Source organism: Vicugna pacos, chromosome 12, assembly GCF_048564905.1.
Source record: "Vicugna pacos chromosome 12, VicPac4, whole genome shotgun sequence".
Classification (NCBI taxonomy): Eukaryota; Metazoa; Chordata; class Mammalia; order Artiodactyla; family Camelidae; genus Vicugna; species Vicugna pacos.
In genome coordinates this window covers 8,830,064-8,852,581 of record NC_132998.1, presented here as the reverse complement: position 1 = coordinate 8,852,581, position 22,518 = coordinate 8,830,064, and the positions used below count along the sequence as shown (strand labels likewise).

The 22,518-nt window shown below is 41.2% G+C and overlaps 1 protein-coding gene across 3 annotated transcripts in view; it reads right to left on the bottom strand.

The window, feature by feature from the left end:
* Nucleotides 1-21,639, bottom strand: part of TESPA1 (thymocyte expressed, positive selection associated 1) — a 110,851-nt gene extending 89,212 nt beyond the window's left edge. For all 3 annotated transcript variants that reach the window (XM_015238032.3, XM_072972689.1, XM_072972690.1), the window contains exons 1-2: nt 21,431-21,639; nt 19,912-20,057 (exon numbers count right to left, since the gene is read on the bottom strand). The gene's annotated coding sequence lies outside the window, so the exon portion shown is untranslated. The remainder of the gene's footprint in view (nt 1-19,911; nt 20,058-21,430) is intronic.
* Nucleotides 21,640-22,518: the final 879 nt, after the last annotated feature.

Here is a 22,518-nt window from a genome sequence, read left to right as displayed (position 1 = left end):
TCACCTTGAGATCTCCCAGTCCACCTCATAGTTTTAAATGAGTGGAGACCTAGTTCTTAAATGAGGAAGGAACTTGCCCTTGGCCATACCTCAGTCATAGCAGAACCTAGGGCCCCCCGCCTCTATTCACTACACAGTTATGCATAAAATGGTCACCAAAAGAGCAAGCCTTTTCCCTCAGGAGCGGCTCTGCAGGCCCCCTCTATAGGACGCCACCTTTACTCTGGGACTTCTCTTTACGTGCCCCTCCGTTTTTGTCTGATTGAGGCTTTGACAGTGGGAAATTTCTCCTGTTGCCAGTTATCCAAGGTTCCCTTTCCCGTGTCTCCGTGTCCCACTGAGGCCTTGGCTGCCCAGACACAGGGCAGGCTGGCCACGCAGGAACGGGACTGTTTTCTGGGCGCGAGTTCACGGATCTCTGTTTGTCTGCCGTGGTTTTCCCCTTCATCTCCCAGACGAGAGTGAAGATTAGATGATTTGGAGGGCCTAGTGACAGACCTGCAGCAATCTGGGCAGGGTGACCCCGAACTTGATCCCTGCAGCCCCGGGCTAATCCCTACCTCTCTTTCCCGGCCCCCCCCCTCCGGAGGTCAGGCCGTGAGGGTGCTGACGTGGGTGTGGGGGTGGCGGCAGGATTTTGAGCTGCCCTCTCTGTCAGCTGGTGTCTGTTTTCACGACAGATGGTGGGTGGTGACGTGGCTCTATTGTCCTCCCTTCCTGCCCTGGAGGGAGATCCCCTTTGCCAGCAAACGTGCTTCACTTCCAGAGGAAATCGCATCTGCCTCTAGGTGCAGGTCCAGAAGGCACCCCTGCTCTCTCTCCATCGCATCCCTTGGCCCGAAAGCCACCCTTCACTCCTTTAAGGCCCAAAGAGTAACCTGTTGTTCTCAGTCAGCTTTAAGGGCTACAGCGAAGGAACAAGATTAACCTTTCAAAAGAGTCACTAAAATTAGATGTGGAGTGTTTTTATTTTTTTTTTAATATAAGGATTATTAGATATGACTCAATGAACTCAAAAATTTCAAACTGGTTCATAATCAAACCAGCTTCTTTACTCCATACTCTTCTTTTCTGATACACTCTCTCCCCACCCTAATGCTGCAATAGTTTCCCCTAAGATTGTTCACTAGAATTTTTAATTTTAGATACTGGAAAGTGGGCAGTACTTCATGGAGAGTTTTCAGAGAGCTCAGTGGTGCTTAAATTTCAGCACCCATCAGAATTGCGTGTGTGTGTGTGTGTGTGTGTGTGTGTGAAGGGTAGAAGAGCTTGCTAAGATACCAATTTTAGGGCTAAAACCTTAGATTCTTATTTAATAGCCATGAGTACTCTGGAATGTGTGCATTTTTGGTAAGAACTCCAGTGACAATAAAATTGAAAAATATTTCCTAGGGTTTTAGACTGAGGCTATTCATTTAGCAGATTAAAAAACATACTGGGGGTGATTAATAGGGAGAAATGTTTGGAATACTTGTTGCTAATGGAGGGAAGAGGAAGGAGGAAAGAGAAGTGCAGTTAAATGAGAGAAGAAAGAAGAGGATTTTGCGAATGAAAGGGCTCAATGACTTGTGGGGAAAAAAAAGTCCTGGAAACCTGAAGATGAAGGCTGAGGTGGAGGAATTTGGCAGTCCCCCTCTAGTGCGAAAGTTCTTAGGGTGCAGAACCATTTCAAAATAATACTCTTAAATTTCGGGGGGCGGGGACCAAACTAGAATTAAAATGAAAACAGTCCTGGTTTATGGAAGTTGTTGAGCTGAGAGCCTGAAATTTGGACCTTCAGGACCATGTAGATCGTACGGGCTTTGAGATGCCCTTGCTCACACCCAGCTACTGGAATAATAGTAATGATAACAAGTTGTATTTATAGAGTGGTATAGTGGTTAGAATATCAGTTTTGTTATTATATCAATACATCCAACATATTTGTGATTTAAGAGACAAGGTTGCCTTTTCCCTTACAAAGAGTCTAGAAAGTGTGAGCAGGAGCAATAGGGTAACTACTGGGTTATCAGAGACTCAGGATCCTTCCGTCTTGTTTTTCTGCCATCCTAAACAGGCAGCTCTCATTCAGCTCTAAGACGGTTACTCTTTCTCCTCCCATCATAGTCACTTTCCAGCCAGAAGGAATGTGGGGAGGAGGTGTGGGAGAGAGAGGAAAAGGTGGGCACGGGAGTGCGATCTGTCAGTTACAGACACCAGCGACCTGAGCTCGGTCACAGCGCCACCCGCAGCTGTGAGGACGCTGAACAACCACATGGCCAGCTTCACCTTACAGTCTAGGTCAGAGCAGAAAGGCGGATACTGGTGAGTTTCAATGGCTTTCCCCACCAGCCAGTTATAGTTCCTAAAACCTAGCAGATGAATCGTATGGTATTCTCAGTGTGAGACCAGGAACACTGTCAGTATTAGTTCCCTTTTCAGGTGAGAAAATAGGCAAACGTGACAAGCGGCCAATTTTGACTTTGAAATCAGACGAGTCTTTTGATTACAAGTTTCCTATCCTTTCCACTCTGCTGGGATGTTTTCCATTAAAACAATGTGAAGACAGAGCTTTCCTGATCTTTCTGATTGTATCCTGTAACGAATTACAACTTACATCCCTCCAGACACCTTTTAGTTTAGGCAGCCCCCTTTTCCTCTCCTCCCGGCCCTGCCTCACACCCCCATCTCTCTAGACCCAGTTGGAGAGAGATTTCTAAGTCCCTCACTTTGAACTCAACAGCTGCCAGGAACCAGAGGGTTATATTTTGTGGTTATTTTAATACAGGGTTTGGGAGCAGCCTCTCAGTTTAATCCTTGGCAGATAAACTCACAGTAGAGAGATTGGGAGTTATTTACGAAGACTTGCTGGCTGTGGGAGATTGGACAGTTGTTAATCTTTTCAGCTGAGGTTGAGGGAGCCCATTTTAATCAGAATTTGTACAGCAATAATCCTTTCTTTAAATTCTGGCCCAATCCCTCCAATAATTGCAATCAGAGCGGTGCTCTTTGGAAGACAGTGTGTTAATACGGAGTTTAAAGGGCTGAAATAGTCCCAGGAAAGAACCCAGCAAGAGCTCTGATCAACATTCTTGAATAACTTAAGGCTGCTGTGGTGGAAAGGGTCTAACAGTCACCTTCCTTCCACCTGTGTCTAGGGAGACATTTGAAATTACACCACGTGCGACCCTGGGAAAAGAGAACAAAATAAAGCCCATCATGACTCTCTAGAGAATTTTACTCCAAGAAAGAACTGATAAAAGCAGGAAGGGTTATTTTAACACAAGCCTATAGAGGGGGCCTTCTGATGACAGTGCCACCGAGTAAATACAGAATTGTGTTTGTGTGGGGAAGAGGGCATCACTCAACTGAAAGCCAAGAGACCAAGTATGTTAAATTTGAAATCTTTCAGAATCAGATGCTGAGATATGATTAGACAAGCCAGGGATTTTATGGGGAGAGATGCCTATGAGGGATTGGGGGGAGGGAACAAGGGTGGGAGGAGAAAGCCCTCAGACCACGATGCAGGTCTGGTACCTATGAAAGCAGAGAGGAGGGGAGCAGGATCGTGCAAGAAAAGACTCCAACTGCAGCGTAGTTCTAACAAAGTTCTGGCTGTGTCAGTGATGAGTCCCCAGATGGTCTGTGGGAGGAGTCCTGCATGTGGCGGGACCTGGCCTGTGCTTAGTCATTAGCTGGGAGCACCCCAGGGATAGCGTGGCATACATGGTGGTGGATCTGAAGGGATGAAAGCTGGGGCTGTCAGCCAGCCACGCTCCCTGTGGTAGGTTCTTCTGCAGAAGATCCCAGTAGCCTCTTTCCTCGGGCACCACACCTGGGTTTTCTGTTGTGTGACTTGAATAAGTTCCTTCCCTATCTGGGCTTCGTGTGAAAAACAAAATGGCCTTGCCTAGGTGACCTTAGGTCCCACACATCTCTGTCCATCTCTGATTTTACAGGGTCTCAACCTTTAATCCCTACAGGGTGGATCAGTGCGTGCGCTGGGCAGGGACGGGAGCTGGGGAAGGCTGTAGTGGAGAGAGATGTGTTAATAGCTGGGAGGAAAGACGGATCATGCTGTCAGGTGCCTTCTTTCTGTCTCAGCCCTCCGGCTTTTCTGTCCTCTGTGCTCCAACCTGGGCGATGGCTGGGCTGGCCACAGCTTCATCCTAATCTAATCTAATCTATCAGAGAGGTAATGAACTATAAAAGTGTGGATTCAATTACAATTAGAAGGGAGTTTTGTGTTGGCTGGAGTCTGGCGCTAGCCAGAGAATGGAAACTCAGGCTAGGCTGAAAGGCCCCATCTGTGCTAGCAAGGTCTGCCGTTAGGGGCTGGGCCAGAGCTTCTTGAACACAATGAGGAGAGAACAGAACTCATATCAATGATTTTTTTTTTTAAGGGAGAAAAGTATTTTTAGATTTTTGTCTTCTTTCAGCACAAGACCAGAGAGGAAAGAAAGTTTTCTTTGGTTTTCTTACACTAAATTCTCACATAAAGCCCAGGTATACCCAGAATCTTCATGGCTTTGGCTTTTTCTTCTCTATCAAAGACTCCTGGACCCTCACCTCTCAGCCTCTTCCTAAATGGCAAAGCTTTAGGCAATGGAACAGCCTGTCCTTTGGGTTTTAAGAAAGATCTCATTCACTAAGGATATATGTTAGCAGTCTTTTCCAACCGGCTCTCTCATTTAACTTGTTGGTGAAATAATCGGTTACTAGACATACTGTAAAACCAATAGTTCTTGGTTATACATTAAATGCCAATTGATTGGTAGTCTGAATTATTTCAAGTGTACCTCATCAACAAAAATGTCAGTGGATTCAGCATAAAGGTTTATGGTACTAAATGTCAAGCTAACTGTGAATTTTGTTCTGTGTCTTAAGTAAGTTTATAATAATGTCCTCATGAGCTATCAATAAAATATATGTACTTTAGTGAACTATGGATTTTCTAATTAAATTAAAAAAAAAAAAGAAAGAAAGATCTCATTCTTTTGGAACCCTTACAAACCCTGCCCCCAAACCTCCGGGACGTTCATTCTTCCTGTATTTTTAGTCCAAAATTATACCTATCTTTCAAAGTCCAGCTTCCTGCACTTCCTCAGGATGTACCCTCAGAAGACTCTCAGAGATAGATATCTGTTTCTCTCTCCTAAATCTGCATTACACGGTGGAACTCTCCCAGTGAAATCTGTCCTATTTTGCCTTGCATTAGAGATATTTGCATACTTGTTTTTACTCATTCTTCTTACCTTCTTTACTGTGCTAAATATCTTTGATTTCAGGGATTTTTTTCCCCCACCAATCCCTATATCCTCTGCACTGAGCCCATCTTTAATTAGCATGTAATATTCATTACATACAAGCTTACTGAGAAGAATACATACTTGAGAAAGATTGTCTTCTCTGTCTCCTTTACCTCTTTGCTGCCCTTCTTCCCTGCTTTGCTTAATTTCCTTTTCCAAAGGGAACACCGAGCAAGCCAGTTAAAAAAACAAAGTGAATTTTACAAAAAATGAAGTGTCTTGTTTTTCCTTGCATGGAAGGGAAGACCCTTGTCCCTTGACTCAATTATAATTATTCTACTTGAATATTTGAATTATACCTGAATTTGACTTCTACTTGAATTATAACTTGAAATGTTATAATTTAAAGTATAACTTTGGGGAGTCCCAGAGCAATATATGGCTTTTGCTGTATGAACTTAGTTATAAGACTGTTTATGGAATTGTGGCAATATTCTTTATATATGTGTTTTTTTTTTAACCTATCATTAAACAAGTAATAAAAGTATCCTTTATCCCAGCACTCTCTCTTACTAGTAATATGATCTTGGGCAAACAAAATTTCTCAATGCCTCAGTTCCCTTATTTTTAAAACAAGGATAATAGTTGGACCTTCCTCAAAGATCTTTTGTGCAAACATTGTGCGGTAAAGCAAATGCTATTTAAGTATTTGCTGTGTTTATTATTTTTATTTTCAAAAATAATTAAAAACAAAGAAGCAAAATTAAAAATATATCTATAAGAGTCACTCATAATCTATTACCATGTGTCCAGATTTCTTTGGAGAATTTTTCTTTTTTAAGTGGCTAAAAGTTTTTTTTTTCTTTCAATGGCTACATTTGTGTCCATATGTGAACCAAGAATATTTTGAGGATTCATAAAATGTCAGAAAAGAGAGCTGGACTTGTGAGCTTACATGGGTTCTCACATGAGACTGATCTAACTTGCACTGAAGAACACCTGGGGCGTGTAGGGAGTAAGAATTCATCACTCTATTAGGGAGTGGGAACCATGCATGGGAGGGCTTCTATTTTAAAATCAGGCAAATAACATGAAAATCAGATGCAAAATAAAACCCAGATTAGCATATAATCACATTAGCAGACTAATTGAGTCAGGAGCTCAGCACTTTGGGTAATAAGGTTGCACCCTTCAAAGGGAGAATAAGACAAGTCCAAATTGTTTATCCATCCTTCTATTTCCATGCAGAGCAGAGGGTCCTGGGACCAGATGCGGCCAGGGTCCCATCCGGGCACTTAGCACAGTATCACTTCCTCTAGGGGACCCATAAGAGGGGATTAGGGGTCATAGACTGAGTCGGGCAGCCCCCAAAGGCCTGAAGGATTAGCATTTAATGCAGCCAGCTTTGCAGAAAATCGGGCTCAGATGAGGCTCTAACCTCCTTTATTTATCTTTGTTTTTCAAAAGCTCTAAGAATGAGGCAGTTTCTTTTTCTTTTCCTATGGTGAAGTTTTTTTTTTCCTATCCTGAGAAGCTGAGGGTGGGGACGGGAACATTGGATCTACAGGTATTTGGCAGCTCTGAAATAAAGCACTTCCTTCAGTCCACACTTCCCCTGTCCCTTCTGAGTTTTTGTACTTTCCGGTTACCTTTTATCCATCCTCTCCTCCTAGATGTTTAACCCCGACTATTTCAATTGCAGTTGGCTCCTTTACTCCTCTTAAGCCTGAAAGGAAACAGCAAAGTCGGTTCTGCTTTCCAGCCCGCTCAGCCTACTTGGAGCAACTGCTAATGCTGATAACTTCACTTTCAGTCACTCAAAACGTCTCTGTGTAGTTCTTAGGACGTACAGGCCAGGCACTTCCAAGCTCCCCTGGGAAATCATTACAATACATGAGAGAACACTAGAATAAAGCGGACTAGAACCTAATGCGATCATACATCTAGACTGACTATGGATTCTTCTAGTTCAGTTCCTTCAATTTTACTGATAAGTAGGATGGATTTATGAAAGTTCACAGTCCAGAGGCATCGGCTTCTTAAAAGCCTGAGACCTGATCACAGAACTACAGAGGCTTCCCTCCCCCCAGGTACTGAGCAGCCCCCTACAGGGCTCTCTTGGGAGAGACCCCTCCCCCGGACCCTCTGCTTTAGCTCCTCTTTGAAGTACCTAGATATTAGTATCTGATGCACATTTCCCAAGTTGTTTTACAGATGCCAAAACCCCCATCAAATGGAAGAAATTACGTACTTGCTGACCATGAGCTTGCAGCCCCCAGACCTCCTGGAGCCTAAAGATTGACAATGTTAACCTTTGTGACACCGCCCTGTTACCTCACCGACAACTAATCAGAAGATTGCACATGAGCCACTCACATACCCTGGGGCTCCTTTCCCTCACCTTGCCTTTAAGAATGCTTCCCTGTAACCCACCCGGGAGTTCAGGTGTTTTGAGGACCAGCTGCCTTGGACTTCTTGCTTGGCGCCCTGCAATAAACCCTGCACTTCCCTTCACCACAACCCGGTGTCAGTAGATTGGCTTCACTGTGCGTGGGTGAGCAGACCCAAGTTTGGTTCGGTAACACCCATCCCTCACAACCACATTACTAAAGGTCTATTTGCAGCCGTTCCTTTTACCCAGCACAACATGTCTGGTTATAAAGAAAGCAATTGCAAGGCATGATGAAAACACAACTTGAAGAGACACAGAAAGCATCCGAGCCAGACATGGCAGCAGTGTGGGAATTATCAAGTTCACAGGCGCTTTTTTAAAAGTGCCTCCAGGATCTAGCATTGGAATGAAAAGGATGAAACGCGGTTCCATCCTTCAGGGGCATTTGTTTCTAGGGAGAGACAGACTTTACATGACCACAAAAATGTGTGGTATTTGCTAGCATAAAAGTATCAACCCAGTACTGCATGTCGCAGAGCAAGGAAATTGGTACAGAGAGAAGATGGAGACTGCTATAAAGACATTTAAGGCATTCATTAAGGGGTAAAAATAGAGAGAAGCATTCCAAGCAACAGGAAATGCCAGGGCAAAAGACAAGCTTGAAAGTAATCTAGGTGCCCTGGGAATAAGGAACATTCTAAGGGATCAGCGAGTTGCATCGCTGGGTGGTGGTGTGCGTGGAGGGGACGGGTTAAGGATGAGTTCTGGTAAACTATAAGTGGCCAGCCTAAAAGTGTTTGGACTTGGGCCTGCTGGTGATAGGGAGACTGGCATTTTCACACAGAGAAGTGGCAAGATTCCATGTCAGTGGCTGGTCTCCTGGCCCTGGGATTGGTCCATGTTGGAGAAGATGTTCCTAACAAACCGATGTATTCCGGAGGAATTTTTGTTCAGTCTTCAGGATGGTCTATTTTCTCTGAATCGGATTTAGAGAGACACAGATGACCCAGAGCCTCTTTGATAAATGGGGAGTCGGAGGCAGAGAGGGCCCAGCGATGTTCTGTCCGCAGACCTGGACTCCTCTCCCACCCTTCCGCAGGCTCATGAGAAACTTCTGCAAGGTGCCAGCCTGGTATTCATACCCCATCTGTCATGATCCCTGACTCTCATTAGAGTGGTGGGCAGCCCCTTTCAGGGCTACCTCCACCTCCCTCTCACCCAGCCTCGACACCCAAACAATCGGGCCAGAGTCCCCTCAATTGTTTCCTATGGAAATCAGGCGTGTGGAGCCCCCGGGGGAAGAGCTCTGCTCTCTTATACTCATTTTCTTCCAGGGAGGACGGGGATTGGGGAGGGCTAGTCCTTCGCATATGCCTGAGAGAGAAAGAGACAGGAAAAGAGAGGCGAAACCCAAAACCCACAGGGACTGAGAGTGGTTTAGGGTAGAAAAGGCTAAGGCAGTAACAACAGAAGCGCTTGCCTACATCACAGACACTTTTTTTTGCGGAGAAGGTCAGATTTCGAGGGTCCTGAAAACTGAGAGGCAACTTCATATCCAGCTATCCTGACTATTAGCATGTTAATTTTATGAAGGTGTAGCTTGAAAGTGGGATAAAGAGACACCTCATTTGTTTTACTATTACATCAAGAACCCCCCAAGCGAGCGGAACACCAAGTAAAGTTACTGGTCATTTGTTTATTTTTGTCCTGCTGGACAGAGATGGATAAAGTTATTTTTTCTTTTAAATTGGTTATTCAGTGATGTTTGCCAGAATGTCAGTGTTGTGCAGACAAGACGTCTGCAGGTTCGACAATTGTTTTTAGACTTCATCTGGATATTGGCTCTGAATACTTCAGCATTACTTTCAAACTAAATTAGAATTACTTTGCAATTAGCCACCAATATCTGTTTATCATATTTATATCTCCTAGACATCTTGTTAGACATCCAAAATTTTAAGTGTACCTTGTCCATAGCCCTTACCTTCTACTTCCCCATTCCAAATTTTTGCAAAGAAAACAAACATGAATTACTAAGAGACTATTTTTTTTTAAATCCCCAATTGCTGTCTTTATTAGAGAAACTTTTGATGTTATGAAATCAGGGAGATTCCTGCCCATCTGAGACATTTGTATCAGTTGGAGCTGAGACAGACCCAGGGCCCAGGTGTTCTCCCCAAGGGGCAATGTGGGTGGCGATGGGGGCTGGGAGTGGGACCAGAGGGTGAGCGAATGGACAGACTCAGACAGCTGAGGTTTTTATTTGATTTGATGATTCTATTTGATTTGAGGAATTTGATTCTTAGACACAGAATAACCCTGCCCTTCCTTTAGTTTTTATTTATACCCCAAAGCGGGTATAAATACCAGGGACTGTTTTATAGTTTACCTAGTGTTAATTTTTTGACAGCATCTTACTAGAACACTTCCTTTTTAATTTTATTTTTAATTTTTAACTAAAAAAAGGCTTCATTTTTTTTTTCCTAATGGAGGTGCTGGGGATTGAACCCAGGACCTTGTGCATCCTAAGCATGGGCTATACCACTGAGCTATACCCTCCCCCTAAAACACTTCCTTTTTTGGAAAGTATAAGGGATTCCCCATTTCTTACTGAATTTAAGTAGTAACACTGACAACTGTCTGACATTCAAAGCCTCCACCAGTCTTAATCTACCACTATAATCATTTTTCCAAATACTTTCTGATCATAGACTTAACACTCGTGCCAAACCGGACCACGTGTTTTATTTTCCATCAATATGGACTCTGCTTTTGGACTTGCTCACACAGTGCTTTTGCTCCTGTGCATCCTTGTGCTGGGAATTCATGTATTCTTCCTCCTTCTCTTCTTGTCTCTACAAACCTGTCATAATCATGCCTGATTTCTTAAAATCAGTCAGATGGGATTGGGTTCCTTCCTTTAAGTCTTCAGGACAGTTCTTACCTCACTGGTGTTATTTACAGCTTTTTAAAAACCATATTTATTAATTTCCCAAGTGTAGTCCAGACTCTCATTAGAGCAGTGGGTGGCCTCCCCTTAACCTTACCCCCATCCTCATCCCACCAGACCCCTATACGTGAAGAATATATCTCTCCTACTAGTTAGGGGAGAGATAATATATACTTCAAATTATATATATTTTGAGAGAGAGTGTGTGTGTTTGTGTGTGTGTACGTGAGTGAATTTCAGTATCTCTGCATCTTCCAGCTTTGGATCTTAATTTATTCAAAGTAAAATTAAAGGGGTGTGTTTCAATGATCTTTAACACGTATGACTGATTGACAAAGTATTCCAGATTCTACAATCCTTTCTACCTCCTTCACTAAGGGCATAATTTCTGATCGTCAGAGGGCAGAGACTAGCCTTTAAAAAGAGTGTCTTACAGAATCTCTCTTATAACTGTTTATTTGAATCATAAACAAATGCCTAAAGTCTGCTTTGCTTTGTGAAGTTCAGATCAAGCCTCTTTTCCTTCGATGCCCTCCCCAGTTAGCAGGAGTCCTGCTGTGACTGCGGCATCCTGCCCCGGCCCGGCCCCAGCTTGCTGGGGCTCAGCTCTCTGGAGGGGCTGCGGATGCTGGGAGGCGACAGATGGCTCGGCAGCAGCAACAGTTTGAGGAAGGAGTCAGAGAGGGGACTCTGAGAAGGGCCTTTGTAAGAGGTAGAAGACAAGACCCCAGCGGGGTATAAATACCAGGGGTTGTTTTGTAGAAAGGCTTTCCCAGATTTGGACTAAGGATACAAGTACAAAACAGAAAACTTCTTTCTTGGGCAACACTGACTTAACTTCCACTTTCCCCACCATCTTCAGAAGCCTCTGTACAGGTTACTTTTCCCTGCTGTCTCTTGCTGGTCAGCCTCCTTGTGTAACCTCAGACAGGGTCCTTTCCTGATTCAACAGGTTCTGGAAAGAGGCCAACAGCTTCCTCAAGCCCAGGGCTGAGGCCCTAACCCGCCACCTGAGCTCTGGGGCTAGAGCTCTCGAACGCTGAACTCTCAGGGCCGGACGGATGCTAGGGAGCCGCGGAGATGTGAACGCCTGGCCCGAGGCCCTGGCGTGGCAGGAACGGCCAGGGTGTGGGCTGGACAAGGTTGCTATGATGTCGTTTCCAGTTTCTCTCTGGGCAAGTGATTAAACCTCAGGGTTTAATCACCATGCTGTTGAGTCTGTTCACTCACGTGCAGCCTTGGGGAGAGCCCCTCCCTCTGGGGCCATGAATTCTGCAAATCCTCGACCTCCTGAGCCTGTTACACCAGCGCGGCGGGATTAGACGCGGTGTCCGCCTAGTGGCTGCAGAGGAGAACAGCAGCTTGGAAGAGCCGTGTTCCTTAATCACCTTCTCTTTAGGATGTTGGAAGAGAGAACAGGAGGGAGTGATGACAAGAGACGTCACCCATCTCACCCTCACCAGGCCAATGTGTTACAACATCTCATTCAGGCAAGTTCTTCTCAAGGACCCATCACATCACTTCTGTGAAAGACTAAACCTATTAATTTCATTCAATACACTGGGGATTGATTTAAGCATCTTTTTATGAGAAAGAGTGATTAAGTCAGTGATTGTGTGGTCAAGGATACTGGACTTGAGTGTGACTTGAGCAAGTACTTAATCTGTTGCACATCCATTTCCAGACTGGTAAAATGAAGATGATATTTTCTGCCTTATGCAATGATTAGAAGAATTAGTGCTTTACAGTTTATGAAAGTGTTTTACGGAAGTTACAACTTACATCATGTATGGCGCTATGGTAGATGTCACGAGAGATTACTGATACGAAAATGTAAATTAGACTAACAGGAGGAGTTATATAATTAAGGATCTTAATCCTCACATAATTCTCAGGGAGATTTGAGATTTCTACCCACTTTCTAGATGGGAAACCTGAGGCACAACATGCCAAATGACCACAGAACAAGTCAGGGTCAAAATGAAATTAGACTTATCACATTGTTTTTCAATCATTCCAATATACACAGTTGGCCCTCTGTATTGCAATTTCTGCGTCCGAGGAGTCAGCCCACTGTAGATCAAAAATATTCCAAAAACATTCCAGAGAGTTCCCAAAAGCAAAACTTGAATTTACCCCTTTCTGGCATCTATTTACATAGTATTTATGTTATATTAGGTATTATAAATTACCTAGAGATGATTTAAAGTATACGGGAAGATGTGTGTAGGTTATATGCAAATACGACTACATTTTATACAAGAGATTTGAACATCCATGGATTTTGGTCCTGGAACCAATCCCCTGTGGATTCAGAAGGACAACTGGACTCATTTATCAAATGATAGTATAGCATTTGTTTCTCAAACATGCCTGAGTCCAAAGTGCCAATTCAATTATCCTTTGACCTCAGAGAAGTAGAGATAGGTTATTCACTCCCCACATCCCCACCCTTTTCATCAGTGATGTTTTGTGGGGTTTAAAAGACAAATTATTCCAAGTCCTAAGGGAGGCACGGAGGAAAAGAAGTATTATTGTACGTTACTGTGCTCTGTTCACTGATATAACTGTGGGGTACTTTACATTTGTCATTAAAAGTTTAAACCCAACAATAACCCTAAAAGAGAACATAGTGAAAGAACCTGAATTATATTTCAATGGCAGAGACACTGAAGAGCTTTCTGACATGAATTGTCAAACATTGGATGAAGTGCTAAGTGGAGCTTATGCAATTTCCTTCCCAAACACTGTAGATCTTCAAGGAGCAAATGGAACATGTTTAGTGATTATTCGTGCTGAATATTTTATATATCTAATTAATACACAACAATGGTCTGGTATAATTACATCCTCATTTTACATGTGATTCAACTGAATCTCAGATTTAAAGCAAAAAAAGTTACTCTAGTTCACACAGCCAGTGGCTGACTCCGAGGTCCTTTCTCCTCTCATCACCCCACAGGCACACCTTGTGTTGCTGTACTTCACTTTATTGTGCTTTGCAGACATTGCATTTTTCACAAATTGACAGTCTGTGGCAACCCTGAGTCAAGCAAGTCTATTTGTACCATTTTCCAGCAGCATATGCTCACTTTGTGTCACTGTGTCACATTTTGGTAATTCTCACAATATTTCAAACTTTTTCATGATTAGTATGTTTGAGGGCACCACGAATCACGTTCATGTAAGACGGTGAACTTGATTGATAGATGAAATAACAAAGGATTTACAACTTGCCATTAACTTAGTTGATAAAGCAGTGGTAGGATTTGAGAGGACCGACTCCAATTTTGGAAGATTTTACTATGGGTAAAATGCTATTAAATAACATTGCATGCTACAGAGAAATCATTTCTGAAATGAAGAGTCAATCTGTATGGAAAAATTTATTGTCATCTTATTTTAAGAAATTGCCACAGCCACTCCACCCTTCAGCCACCACCACCCTGACCAACCAAGTGTCGATGTCAAAGCAGCCATCAACATCGAGACAAGACCCTCCACCAGCAAAAAGATTATGACTTGCTGACTCTCAGATGATGTTAGCATTTTTAAGCAATATTTAAACATTCAGGTATATACATTGTGGTTTTTGGACATGATGTTGTTGCACACTTAATAGACTACACCATAGTGTAAACATAATTTTACATAATTTTTAATTTTTACTAGGAAACCAAAAAACTTGTGTGACTTGCTTCATTGTGGTATTTGAATTATACTGTGGTGGTCTGGAGCTGAACCTGCGCTACCCCCGAGATGTGCCTGTATGTTGATGTAACACATCTAGATCTTTGCTGTCCAACACAGTAGCCATTAGCCACATGCGGATATTAAGATGAAGTAAAATAAAATTTCTGTTTCTCAGTCACATAAGCCATATTTCAGCTGTTCAATAGTCACATGTGGTCAGTGGCTACTCTACTGGACAGAGCAGATACACAACACTTCATTAATGCAGTAAGCTCTAGAGGGAACGAGATTCCCTCTGGATGAGAAATGGGTGGTGACAAGGATGAGGGCATACGCTCCAAGAACCAACAGATCTGGGTTGAAATCTAGCTTTCCCACGATGAATTGTATAATCTTGCGTAATTTACGTATCTTCTTTAAGCCTCAAGTCACCGGTTTGAAGCATGAGAACAATAAAAGATTTTTCTGTCAAAGGGTTATTATGAGTCAAACAGCAGAATTCCATGAAATTGGCAAGCACTTGGGGAAAAGAATTAGTTACTATTACACACATTCTGGGTTTAAGAAAGTGACTAGGTTTTGTTAGGAATAAGCATAAAAATGGTGCGTACATGTTTTATTTACTGGAGCGATATTTTATAACTGGAGCTGTATTTATGGTGTGGGAGCTTCCCTGAAGTGAATACAGTAAAAAGGTTATCTAGGAATCTTATCTGTGCGCATATTTGCTGCCTCATTCAAGGCCGTTAGCCTGCGGATTCCTGTGGCTTGGCATCATGCCTCCCATCCAGGAGTTCTATGTACCTGGGCTGGACAGAAGTGGGAGACCGCAGGAGAGAGAAAAGGGGGTGGTGGGGTGCATTGTGTTTCTTCTAGCCCATCCCGTTGTTCACAGTACCACAAATCGCAGCCCCATGTAAAGGAGCCAGAGTGACCAGCCCTATTCGTTTTCCCTGTGCAAGACTTGCCCTGTTTTAGAACTAGAAGTCCTGCTTCCTGGGAAACCCCTCAGGCCCAGGCAAACCAGGAAGTTTAGTCATTTGACTGCATTTAGCCTGAGGAAGAATCTGACTGTAAAGTCCGCTTAAAGGTTACCATAAAAAAGAATAAAATAATGCTATTTGCAGCAACATAGATGGACCTGGAGATCAGCACACTAAGTAAGAGAAAGAAAAATATGGTATCACTTATATGTGGAATCTAAGAGAAAAAAAAAGACATACATGAACTTATTTACAAAACAGAGACTCTCACAGACAGAAAACAAAGTTATGGTTACCGGGAGGAAAGGGGGTGAGAAGGGATAAATTGGGAGTTCGGGATTTGGAGATACACACTACTATATATAAAATAGATATGCAACAAAGTCCTAATATATAGCACAGGGAACTATATTCAATATCTTGTAATAGCTTCTAATGAGAAAGAATATGAAAAGGAATATATGTGTGTGTGTGTCTGTGTGTATGTATAAATGAATCACTATACTGTACACCAGAAAATAACACAACATTGTAAATTGACTGTATTTCAATAAAAAAAAATTATCTGTTTCTATAGCCCAATATTTCTTTACCATGAGCAACATTCATTTTACAGTTAAGTAAACAAATGAGGTTCAGCCAGAAGATGAATAAGCCAATTGACATTTGATTCTCTCCCATCTAGTTGCAGGGAGGGGTTAGAAAGTGGGAAGGTACTGAAAGGAGATGCATGGGTCAGGGAGAGCTGGGACTAGGGAAAGAGAAGGACCCAAGAAAACACTGCTTGCTACCTCAGTTTACATATTTTATTATATATAATCACTTTTCCTAGCTGGACACATTGTCTAGAGGCTGTAGGGTAGAGAAAAGACATGATAAGGGCTTTCACAGGGTTAGGGAGTGCACCCTGGGAGCTAGAAGGTAAGTTTCTGATCCCAGTTCCGTCCACTGCTTGTTTGATTTTGGGAAAATGCCGTAATTAAAAAAAAATTCGGTTTCCTCTTTGGAAGGTGAAGGGAAACTTAGGCTAAACTGATCCTGAAGTTCTTCCTGAATCTAACACTTAGGATTTAATGGGGACATCTCACTCAAGGTTTTCTTTCTGACAACTGACAGGTCAATGTGTAAGCAGGGATATCACGGGGACGTGCTGCCACCTCGTGGTGTTTTGGGTTGTCTGCCTGCACGCGTTTGGAAAATTTACGATTTATTTTAACACTGTATTTTAATATTGGTTTCTCCTAAAAGAATGCATTTATTTGCTTAACATTTGGAAACTTTAGGACACAATACTCTACACATGAACTTGTTTCTACTGACTTACTCTGTAAGTAATCACACACCATATCTATAAACATATTTTTTTTGAAATTAAAAAAGATCAATCCATTTTGTGAACTTATGAGATTTAAAGTCAGTTATTTCTTAAATTTAGAATACAAAGTATTTCTGTCACACACATAAGCTGATTTTTTTCCTGACTAGTTTTTGGAAAATACACTGTTCAGCACCATGTCACACACATACAGAGAGCTACACCAGCATGGGGCCTTGCCATTAGTGGGCAATCAGTATTTATTGTCTGAACAATAATGAACAGATTTAACATGAATTACGTGCTTTTTACATGCTGGTATTTATCTACTTTAAAAACATCACTTTAGAAAATCTAGATACTAACGTATAGATTTAAGCACTTTAATTTTACTTTTTTATTGAAGTGTAGTTGATTTACAATGTTAGCCTCAAGTGCAGAGCAAAGTGATTCAGTTATTCATATACATACATATATATACATATATTTTTAGATTCTTTTCCATTATAGCTTATTACAAGAAATTGAATATAGTTCCCTGTGCTAAACCATAGGTCCTTGTTGTTTATCTGTTTTATATATGGTAGTGTGTATCTGTCAATCCCAAAGTTCCAATAGGTCTAAGCACTTTAGAAATATATTTGGAAGCGTATTTACTCCTATCACATTTATCTCTTATCTCTCTTCTCCATAATATAATAAAGCAGAAGTGGGTCCTGGAGAAGCTGGAACAGTGTAGCTGCCCTTTCAAGCCTGGGTCTTGGTCTTGGAGCTCTAACGGCACCATTCAGAGGAAAAGAAACCCGAGACATTCTGTGTCTTAAAAAAAACCTGCATCTTGAGCAAAACTAGCTCAGCCAATGGGGAAGAGAAAGGAGATGTGTGTAGACTGGTTCTGATGAGGCTAGAAAAGAGAGGCCTCAAAGACAGCTTGAATTGTCTGGAACTCCAGATCAGTGCTCCATGTTCATCACCTGGGAACTGCCTACCACATTGCTTTGAAAATTGTTTTTAATCTTTAATTGAAGTACAGTTGATGCAGAATATACAAATTACATATGTACAACATTGTGAGTCAATTTTTAATTTTTAAATTTAGTTACACTCCATTTATAGTTATTATAAAATATTTGCTATATTCTCTGTGTTGTATAATATATCCTTGTAGCTTATCTTATACCTAATAGCTTTAAAGGTAAACAGGATAGCATTTTGAGTGGGCTTAAGCCTTAAAATGTAAATGCATGTGTGTTCGTGTGTGCATGTGTGTTCGTGTGTGTGTGTATCATTTCAGGTCTTGTGTGGATTCCCTCAATTTTATGCTATTCTCACTTATTAGACAGAAGCAGAGTTTACGCATTTGGCAACCTTACTGGTTGCTTCCAATTTTGACTCTGTGAGCACTTCAGTTATCCCCAAGCAGTCTCACTTTTGTTAGATTACATGCTCAAATCACTCTTTCCCATCTTTCTTTCCAGTCAGATGTGCTGAATCAAATAAGAAGCATTTAGCCCTGAAAGTAGCTTAAACTTTGAGGTCTGGTAATTCACATAACAAGGTTGCTGGAGACACTGTGATTCCAGGGTGGGTTCACTGGCATGAGGGCCTCATAAGGGACACAGGTCCCCACCACTGTCGGTTCCGCCATCCTAGCAGGTCAGTTATCCCACCCATGGTCACATGATGGCTGCAGTAACTCCAGGCATCAATTCATTATTCCTGTCTAAAGGAAGAAACTATGAATTTTCTATCCTGTAGATCTTTAAAAAAACAAGATCTTAATTATAAAAATTTCCAAATACACAGGCAACTGTACAGTAGAGGGAAAAAATAGTAAAATCCACATCTATATACTGACCACTTTAATTAATATTTGCCATACTTTATCACATAGGATGAGAAGCGTAACTCTAACACATCATTCCTAACCCCTCAACACACAGCTCCAAAAACTGAGTGTTCTCCTTACATAAGCAATTCATTATATGCTAAACAGATTACTAATAATTCATATGGCATTTAATATTCTTCTCATAAAAAAAATTCCTGGCTTCTGAAAATATGTACTTTATGACTGGCTTGTTAACCAAGAGTCAACCAAGGAGCACTCATTGCATTTAGTATGTTGGTTTTTTGTTTTGTTTTTTTTTAAATCTTAACAGTTGACCAGTTTCATGATATTGATTTGTTGTAAAAGCCAGGCCCTTTTTTGTGTGTGTAAAATGACCCATTCTGGATTTGTCTAATTGTTTTATTGTGGCAGTTCTTAACTTTTTCCTCTACCTATTGTATTTCTTGTGAACTGGAAATTAGATCTAAAGGCTCAATTCAGTGTAAACCCTTTTGCCAAGAGTACATCAGAGGCAAGTTTGTGTTACATCAGTTTAGAGATGTGTCATGTTGTGCATACTCCAATAGTGATGCTAGATTCTGTCACTGATATCAGCTGATCTTGCTATTGTGAAATTATGTGAGGGTTTTTCTCCCCCAGTTACAACAGTGAATAATTTATGTGTGATTCTTTGACACCATGTGAATACCTCATTCCCCTTCATTCTTTCACCTAATGGCTTTGGCATCACTGATGATTTTTGTTGAGTAAATTATTTCTTCAGAATCTTCTACAGTTATTAGCTGCCCTATTTTGGTGGCACAGTTTGGTTTTCCTGAAACAGAGTCCCTTTCAGAAAGACAGGATAAATGTTTAAAACTTTCCTCTTTAACTATTAATTTTCATAATAATAATCAACATAACACATGTCCTAGGTGTTATGAAGCTGAGAAAACTTTCCCAGGGATAGTGTAAATTTTCTTCTTACATTTTGTTGGACAGAATTATAGCATCTACTGAGACATAAACTAGTTACTGGCAAGTGAAATTAAATTATCCCGATTGGTTTACAATAATGGAATTTTACCCCCACGGCCTCTGGGAGGCTGAGGGTGCTGTGGAAGGGCAGGTAAAGGGCATGACTCCCCAGCAACTGAGCAAAGGAAGGTAGGAAGAGCAGCTGAGCAGGCAGCCGAGAGTCAGGGGTGGGCCACTCAGTTGGGGCAGAACCAGGGCAGGCTGCCCATTTTAATTTTAATTAATTCCCAAGCTAATCATTTATAAACACATATATTCATAATTAAAATCAGAATTGAAAAAAAAAACCCTCATGTTGATAGGACTTTCTACTGAAATGGTTACGACGTTCCTTGACAGTCACTTCTGCGTTCTATTTATTCTCTGCCTCTGATAACGTACACATTTTTGAGGCCTACGTGACAGAATCAATGATAGTATAATAAAAACAGTACAATGAAATTCTTATGAGGCTGTTATTTGGCATAGGAGGATTACTCACCAAGGGGTTTTTCTAAGGATAATTGTTAAGGTTTAAAGAAAGACAACTTGGACCACGTAAACGCTAAATGGCAAACTGTTGGACACCCACTCTTGAGTCCGAAAGATGGAATACTTCATAGGCCGTCCTGCTCACCACTGTGTAGCCTGGAGAGCAGATGGAAGGATTAATGTGTTTACCCCACGTCAGTCCATGACATGAACAAATAAATAAATCTTTCTTGTGATGAAAAAAAAGAATGTACTTTCCCCTCCCCTTCTTATCTTCACTTTAGCTATCTGAAACCTGTTTCTATTGATACCTAAATTAGAAGTTTTAAAAAATGCTGAAATGGTATGCTGTTTGTTCATGCCCCCTCCTTTTTTGGTTCAAAGATAATTTAATGCTAGCATATTAAAAAGGCTATTTCCAATGGCTTCTGTGAACAATATACTGACAGACTAAAATGTCCTGTTTATCTCATGGCTGAATAACTGAGGTTCCATTTAGTTACTGGTTTTACACTGAAAATTAATATAAAATTACAACATTGAACATGGCCAAAAAAATCAAATCATCAAACCTGATATGTTCACATGGCAGCAAGACAAAAGGATTTAAAAAGTTACCCCCAAATTAATTAATTTGAATTTTATTCAAAAATAATTACTAACCCCAAATAACCTGAGTGTAATAAATTCCAATGGGAAGGCCCTTGGCTTGTCCGTCGGGGCTACCTTCCCTGTGAATGCAGTGTGGATTATGTCTATTAAGTTACTTAAGCAATGCTCTGACTTATGGGCTATAATATTGTATGTATATGTATTTTTTTTCTCAGCTGAAGAATGAGTTCTTCAGCTAAGATTTCTTTAGGATCCCATTCAATATATATAATAATCCACAAATGAAAAAGTGAAAGTTGTCTTTCTTTCTTTTATATTTAAAAATCCAGTAACTTTAGCTTCCAGCCAAGATAAAGTAACAAGAGCCTGTCATCTGAAACACCCAAAATACCTAGAGAAAATCTTTGAAACAATACTTCTGAATGTGTCCCTGGCAGGGAGTGTTACAAGACTGCCCCAGATTACTGGTTTGAGAGAGCTTTAGCCCACGGTGCAGGGAGAAGGTAACATGGTCTGTAATATACTTCATGGTGTAACACGCAAACTAGAAATCATCCAGCAGAGAGTAGGATCCCAGGAGAAAACAGGGACAATGAACGTGGAGAACATGACCGTGACATGTAACAGCGTCAAGAGATAAACTCAGTGTGACTGAGACGGCAGAACAAATTGAGGAATGGAACATGAAATACATTATCTCAACCCCAGAACAAGTTTTCCTAATGCGAAGTCATGTCCAAAAATACCCAGAGATGGTTCAAGTTGAGCTGTAAGAGATTCTACTCTTTCCTCTTGTTTCTCCCTATGTGGTCCTCATGGGATGGACCTAGAACTCAACATTGTTACCACCCCATAATTGACTTATTTTCAGCCTCTCTCAGAGGGACCTCTTTGCCCCCGATCCATGTCGTAATTACCTGAAATCGTTGCAATAGAGGTAACTAAGGGCATCGGGACTCCTGCTGCGTCCCCCGGGCTCCTGCCCCTCCTCACGGGTGATTTTATCTTTGCCCTGCTTAAATTCCATCTGGCCTCATCCTTCTCATCCCAAATCCTGTAAGGTAAGTCCTAAGGCAGCGGAGGCCTGTGCATGCAGTGCGATTCTTCAGGTTTGGGCGTGTTTTCTTTTCAGTTTCTGTAAAGAAATGCACACAGGGCTGGAGAGGCCTCACCAGATCACCTCTTTCTAGGAAAAGAGAAGAGGTGTATAACTACAGGGGATTTTCAGGCAAAACCACAACTAAGGAAATGAAAAGGACATTCTTAATTGAAGAATGGGATGGTATTAATCTGTGAGCAGGCCTAAAAATGGAGAATAAAGTTATGTATTTCAAAATAAAATTTTTATAACTCATGCAAAATTTGGTTCTTAAAATATGCTTAATTTGGGCATTGTCTTTAATTTTCTTTCTATGGTTTTACAACCTTTTTATCCACTTCCAGGAGTAAACACAATAACTTTTGTATCCTTGTATGCACCGTTACCAAACTGCTCAAGAGAAGTAGAGTAAAAAACAGTCAGGTAAGAGATGAAATAAATTTATGTTTATTTCAGTCAAGTAATTAGTCATCCATGAGTATTTCTGTGAGCCCTAATGTATAAAAATTATTTTATGATTGGTAAAATTTTTGTTACAAATGATAAAATACATTAGTATGCACCTTAGAAATCATATTCCATTTCCTGAAGGACAAACCACAACATCCTGGTTTTTTCATAAAAAACTGAAGGTAGGCAAAGCAGAAAATGCAATGTATCTGAACTCTGGGAAGAAAGTTCTTTCCTAATACTTGTATATGTCCTTATTCTGGGTGGTATACAGTAGGCGGCCCACAGTGTTCAGTGACTTAATGAATGATTGGATGAATTCATATTTTTCTTGAAAAAAAAATCTCAAATAATTACTTCCTGGTCACTGCATACTGGCTGATACAGTTTCATACAGTACAATGTAATTTAGTTAATAAAATTGGGAACTACAAATGAAACAAAATTTCTGCTGAA